Genomic DNA, 7,130 nt, shown 5'->3' with positions numbered 1-7,130 from the left:
TAAAGTCACAATTAGATTCCTTGGGACTTGAGTATAATTTGAAATTGGGATAAAAAATAATAATGCTCTTATTAAACATATATGCATTACAGTAGTGAGATAATTTATAACTATTTCATTAGTAATTTACAACTATAACTTTAACTTTTTACAATTGTAACTTCATATATCCAATAGTTAAATTGATCAGTTTAATTATTGAATATTTGAAATTACAATTGTAAAAAGTTAAAGTTATAGTTGAAAATTACTGATAAAGTAATTGTAAACAATTAATATTAAACTTTGTTAATAATACATGATTGTTTAACTATTGAGTATGTAAAATTATAATTATAAATTGCTGATGAAGTAATTGTAACTTAGTTATTTGATTGATACAATGTATGTTTAATATATGTATATTATCTTTGTATCCTAATTCTAAATTGTACTTAAGTTTCAAGAAAATTAACTATGGTTTTCGAATTTTATAACACTCATTGTAAATAAATTTATTCTATAGGATGTGTATGTAATTTTTTCTAAAAAGAGTTTAGGGATATGAGCACTCAGGGCCACGCAAACTATTCCTCGACTCTTTATATTAAAATTTATTTTAATATCAACCTATTTTTCATCATTTATTATACTACTACACATCATAAAAGCGCAAACAATTTATTTTATAGGATGATTTATTATCTCTTATCTATTGAAATAAGGGCTTTAGCAAATTTAGCCAACATTATATAGCTAAATAAAATTAATAACCCACCTTTTCTTAAATTAAGATAATGGCCGTTTTTTAATTTATCTTTGATACAAAAGGCAAAACTGCCCTTAAACATCACAATACCCTGATTCTTTTTTTTACACATGGTTTTGCTTTCACCGACCTGAAGACATGAAGACGACACTGCACTCTCGGTCATGACAGCGAAGAAACTAACGGTAGATAATGAAATAACTCACACCGATGGATAACCGGAGTTAGAAATTCAGCTAGGAGACCACAAGAACGTGAGGCGAGGCAAACTGGAAGCTACAAATTCAGGTTGAAAAATCATGAATGTAAGGTGAGGAAGTTCGAAATTGTAGCTTATACACAAAGCCACACTAAAGCTGCAAATTCAGGGTGAGGAAGTTCGGTCAAACTCTATTACAAGAGCCAAAGTTCAAGTAAGGGTTTCTTGATATTTTGTTTGATCTGTTTTGGAAAAATAATTGTATGTTTTTCATGTTACTAATCTGCGATACTATATCATTGATATATGACTGTATATCAATTATAAACAAGTTTATGTCTGATTGTCTAGTTATTTTGATTTATGATAGTATATTAATGATATATTATTATATATCACTAATATTAAACCATATCAGTGAAAACTTATTAATTTATTTATCATTGATATACAGTCGTATATCAATGATATTAGGGCTGTGCAAAAGTCTCATAATCTGGTCTAACCCAGTCCAACCAGTGAAAACCCGGTCTTGTCCAGTCCTATAAAATGTTAGTCCTATAGGACTAAAAGGACTAAAAAGATAGGATTAATTTTTCGGATAAGACCAGACTAGAGACCAAACATCTGGACTAAGTGGTCCAGTCTGGTCCTATAGAATTATTTTAATATAATTAAAATAATTTATAAATTATTAATTAATAAGTTAGTGAATTAATCTTACATTATTACATTTTGTATTAACACATCGAATAAAAAAAAGTCACCCAGCACTCCAGGCTCTAGCAACCGGCAGCGTCAATCACGATCTCACACGTGTTAATCATTTTAGTCACACAGCAAAGAGCAAACGCCATCAGAAATCCAGCTCACTTCAGCTTCAACACGAAACTCATTCTCAATTTCTTTCCACACTCTCCAGTCTCCAGTGCGCTGAAGCCCTACCTCCTCCAGTGCGCCACCACCAAACACCGTCAATCACGTCACCCGCCATTGCTCTTCCCTCTTCATTCTTGTTCGAGCCCTTATCTCTGATTCATTGCTCTTCCCTTTTCATTCTCGCTCGAGCCATTCTCCTGCCACCGCTGCTCTACTAGTGCGCTACCACTGTCGGCATCGCCTCTCGCATCTGATTCACCGCTAGTGCTCTCTATTAACCTTAACCTCTGATTCACCGCCATTCTCGCATGTTCAAGCAAGCAATTGCTAGGTAAGTCCTGTTACCCATTGCCCCACCCCTGTTCGAGCCATTCCTTGTTCTTCTTCCTTTTGTTTTTTTCACTTGAAAAGTAACTGTAGAGATTTCTTATGCTGACCTAAGTCTGGCATATTCTTGTTCATTTTCCCTTTTTTTTACCTGACTCTGCCTTATCATCGAATCTATGAAAAACCATTGAAGTGGGTGTGTTTTTTCCCCTAACTCTGGCTCATCACTCTGCACGATCTAGAATTTGTTGAAATTTGCTACACAAATTTGGATTGACTTGTCTTAAAAGTTGTTTAATATAGATTGAAATTTGTTACACAGATTTGGAAGATTGAAATTTGTTAGACAGATTTGGATTGACTTGCCTTAGAAGTTGTTTAAAGTTTTTCCCTATGTCTATGTTGATCTGTTCGAAAGACATTCCTGTGGGATGATTTTTATTAGTAATCACCTTATCAATTATGTGCTCTCATTTTCTAGCTTTTGTGTTACCTGCCATGATTTTGTGCTGTTATAACTTGTCCATTTTGCTTCCTTTTCATCATCGTGAAGTGATGGATATTGAGCAAACATCCAGCATTGACCAACCTCAATTGTCTCCTTTCACTAGTGAAAATGTGAGTTTAACTTCTTTTGGACCATCTTTGACACCTACTCCTCCTCCTCAACCCCCAACTACTATAGAATGTCCTCCTCCTCTTACAACTGTAACTAAAAGTGAAGCTACAGAAGGTAGTAGAAAGAGAAAAAATTCTTCAAGAAAGGTGTCAAAAGTATGGGAACACTTTACTAAGTTACCATTAGAGGAGACAAATAGAGAAGTTAGAGCTGCATGCAAGTACTATAATTTAGATTATGCTTGTGACCCAGGCAAGCATGGTTTAACATCCTTGAAGAGGCATATACCAAAGTGTCCCAAGAATCCACATAAAGCTACACAAATGACAAAACAATCTATGTTGAATTATATGACACCAAGTGGGCAAGAGGGAAGCTTAGTACCTCACATGTTCAATCAGAAATGATATTGCAGGGCTCTAGTTGAGTTCATCATATGTGATGAGATGCCATTTAGGCTTGTTGAGAAAGAAGGCTTTAAAAAGTTTGTGAAGGAGTTAGAACCACAATTTCAAATCCCTTCAAGAACAACAGTGGCTAGAGATGCCTGGCAATTGTATCTTGGTGAAATTAGAATCTTGAAAAATTTGTTGAAGAAGTGTACTAATTCTTTGCCTCACTATAGATTACTAGATATCAGTTCAAAACTTCAATTACTTATGTTTGACAGCCATTTCATTGATAATGATTGGAACTTGCATAAGAGGATTCTAAGTTTTTGTATGGTTGAGAATCACAAGGGTGATACGATAGGCAAGATAATTGAAAGGTGCTTATCAGATTGGGGCATACAAAATGTGTTCACCATAACTATGGATAATGTAACTTCCAATGACACAGCCTTGTCTTACTTAAAAAGGCGTCTAAATAATTGGAGGGGTCTTGTTTGTGGTGGTGATTATTTCAACTATGGTGTTCTGCACATATTCTTAATCTAGTTGTTAATGATGGGTTGAAGGAGTTGAAAGATACTTTTGAGTCCATTCGAAATGCTATTAGATATGTTTGTTCCTCTCCTGCTCGCTTGCAAAGATTTAAAGATGTTTGTGAATTGGAAATGTTGGACACAAAAAGTATTGTTTGCCTTGATGTCAATACTAGATGGAATTCTACATATTTAATGTTAGATGTGGCTTTGAAGTTTCAAAAGGCATTTGAAAGATTAGAGGATAAGGATGAAGATTTTGTTAGCTACTTCAACTAAGGTTCAAAGCGTCATGCTCAGAGTGACTTTTCTTGTTTAGAGGGTAGCATAGATACTTATGTTTATAGGCAAGGTGCTAGACCCGATGATAACATAGATGCTTTTGCTTACTCTAGGCAAGCTCCTCCTAAGTATAATGACCCTCCAAACAAACAAGCTTGGAGTAAAGCACGATTCTTTCTTAAGTTCTTAAAGGTATTTTATGATGTCACTTTGCAATTTTCTAGCACACTGAAAGTTACTGCACATACATGCTTCCATCAAATTGCTTTAATTCAAGAGTTGTTAGATGAGAATATTGAAAGTGATGACCCTCTTCTTAGGGAGATGTCTTTGAGCATGAAGAGTAAGTATGATAAGTATTGGGGGGCAGCAGATAATTTAAACCCTTTGTTGATTATTGCTATGATTCTTGATCCTTGATACAAGCTTGCCTATATTAATCATGTATTTGATCAACTTTTTCCTGCCCCTGACCTTTGTATGTCCATGAAGAACAAGGCAAGAGACACTTTGTATCGCCTATTTGAGGAATACTCTGCAACAGTTAGTCCTGATACAAGCAGTTCTGGATCTGGTAGTGTCAACTCTTCAAGTTCTCTTGACACCAACACTTCAAATGCAAGTAAAGGTAAAAAAGACCATAGTCATAGATGGTTAGCATCCTAAAAGCAAAAAGCTCATCAGTTGATACCCAATCAGAGTTGGATAGATACCTTTCTGCTAGTACATCTGAGGACACCCCTATTGATGGTGATGATGATGATTTTGATATCTTGACATGGTGGAAGGTTAATTCTACCAAATACAGAGTGCTTTCCTTGATAGCACGAGATGTATTGGCTATACCAGTATCTACAGTTGCTTCTGAATCAGCTTTTAGCATTGGAAGACGTGTTGTTGATGATTATAGGAGTTCTTTATCTCCTAAGATGACTGAAGAACTCATTTGTGCCCAGAATTGACTAGTTACAGGGCAATCTCTCTCAGAGTTTGTCTCTATGTTTCATGAGGTTGATAATTTTCAAAAGACTAACGATGTGGTTAATGTTATAGGTAATATATTCAATTTTATGTCTCTTAATTTAATTTATATATTGCATTTTTATACTTACTAATCACTTTATATATGTGTATATGATTTTTTTTACAGATGCTTCAAGTGTTATTGACACTAAGGAGATAATTATTTGAAGATTTATTGAGTTTGTTTCTGTTGAAGCTAAGGAGATAATTGCATGACAGATGTAATGTAGTGTTAAACTTTGTTGAGTGTTTTTGTTGAAGTTATATATTTAAATTATTTGGAGTTTGGACTGTAACTGAAATATTATTTTCTTGATGTTAGAAATCATTATGAATTATGAATTTATTATGATTATAACTTATAAGTGTTTTTATTATCTTAATTGAGCTTATTAAGTTGAAATGAATTATTATTTATCATAGAGAAAAAAAAGAAAAAAAAAGGCCTAGTGAGTATTGGACTAACAGGATCAGTCTCCCAATCCTATGGACCAAGTTTGGTCTTGTTAATCTCTGAGTTTTCACAGGACCAGATCGGACTATGAGTTGCCTAACCAGTCCTTTTTATGAAAAGGACCAGACTCTGAGTTAGTCTGAAGTCCAGTCCGTCCAATCCTTTGTGCAACCCTAAATGATATAATATCGCAGATCGTAATGGAGTTTTTTTTTAATGTTTAATGTTCTCTTCGTAATATCTAGGAAAAATAGAGAGGGAGAGAGAGGAAAAGTTTTGCAATGAAGATGGTGACCAGGAAAATTAGATCAAAAATTCTGATGAAGAAGAGCACTGTATAAGAGATAAATATGATGATCCAAGAAAATCAGATCCATAAATTTGATGAAGAAATTATTCAAAGATGATAAATCAGAGAAGGAGCACGTACGATACGATTTTTTATAATAAAAATAAAAGATCCAATTAGCTAAAGATTAGTTAAATCAAATATTTTTTGTTTTAATAATAAATATATTCTGAGGATGAAAAAGAAAAATACATCTAATTGATTTTATGAATGGGCCATATTCCAAAATATTTAAAAACTTCATACATAATTTATGGGACTTTTATTTTTTGAGGCCATTGAGCTAACTTTTTGTTGAAATATGAGCATCAAATTCTTTTTTGTAAAAATTTATTATTATGTATAATTTAAAATTTTAGAAATAAAAAAATTTTTGTGGGGTTGCGTACCTACCATTTTAGAGTTTCTGTAATTTTAATTTGAATTTTATTGATAAGTTTTTAACATTTTTTTTATGATAGGTTGAGATATATTTGCATATTCATCATTTTGTTTTTTGGGAAACAAATCCTCAAAATGTATATTGCTTTCTATGAAGCTTTCTTTTTTAATATTGTTTTAGTTATTTTGTAAAACAAAAAATATCATTTTTTTTATATAACTATTTGACTAAGTCAAATTCAAATATTATTAGGTTGAATGAAAAATAACTCTCTCAAAAATATTTTCTGTATTTACCCATTCAAATTCGAGACCTCATGGCTCTCTCTCTCTCTCTCTAATTCAGGGATTATCAATTTCAAAATATCCATTCCCATTTTTTTATTGCAGATCTCACATTTACTTTGTTTATCATGAGGCTTTTATTATTTTTATTCTCATTTGCTATAACATATATTTGAAAACTTAATTACATTATATTTTTTACAAATTACTATATAAAAATTTCAGAAAAAGTCATATGGGTAAGTGAGATAGGTAGTACCTTACTATAGATCAAGGTACATAAAATCGGACCGGTTATTGAACCGGTCACGACACTAGATCACGGGTTAGTGGTTCAACCGGAGGTTGAACCGGTGACAAATCGGTCATGATTAAAATAATACAATTTAAATAAAAAGATATTAATTATAAAAAAGTAAATCAAATCCAACCACTCAAAAGTCCAACAGTAATAAAATACAACACTTCAAATATCAATCCTTAATTCCTTACAATTACAACCCTTTAATCATTAAAAAGTCTAAAACTAATATTCATCATGGTCATTTCATTTCTTCAAGGCAAGGCTTGAAAAAAAAAGCCCCCAAAATGACATCGTTTTGGAATTTTAGCCTGAAAAAAAATCAACTCGGTTAACCCAGTCAACCTATCGGGTTAGC

This window comes from Prosopis cineraria, unplaced genomic scaffold, assembly GCF_029017545.1.
Source record: "Prosopis cineraria cultivar Desert tree isolate PC_DT_omini unplaced genomic scaffold, ASM2901754v1 PC5, whole genome shotgun sequence".
Lineage (NCBI taxonomy): Eukaryota > Viridiplantae > Streptophyta > Magnoliopsida > Fabales > Fabaceae > Prosopis > Prosopis cineraria.
The sequence above is the reverse complement of the archived record's forward strand: the minus strand, read 5'-3'. Positions refer to the sequence as shown.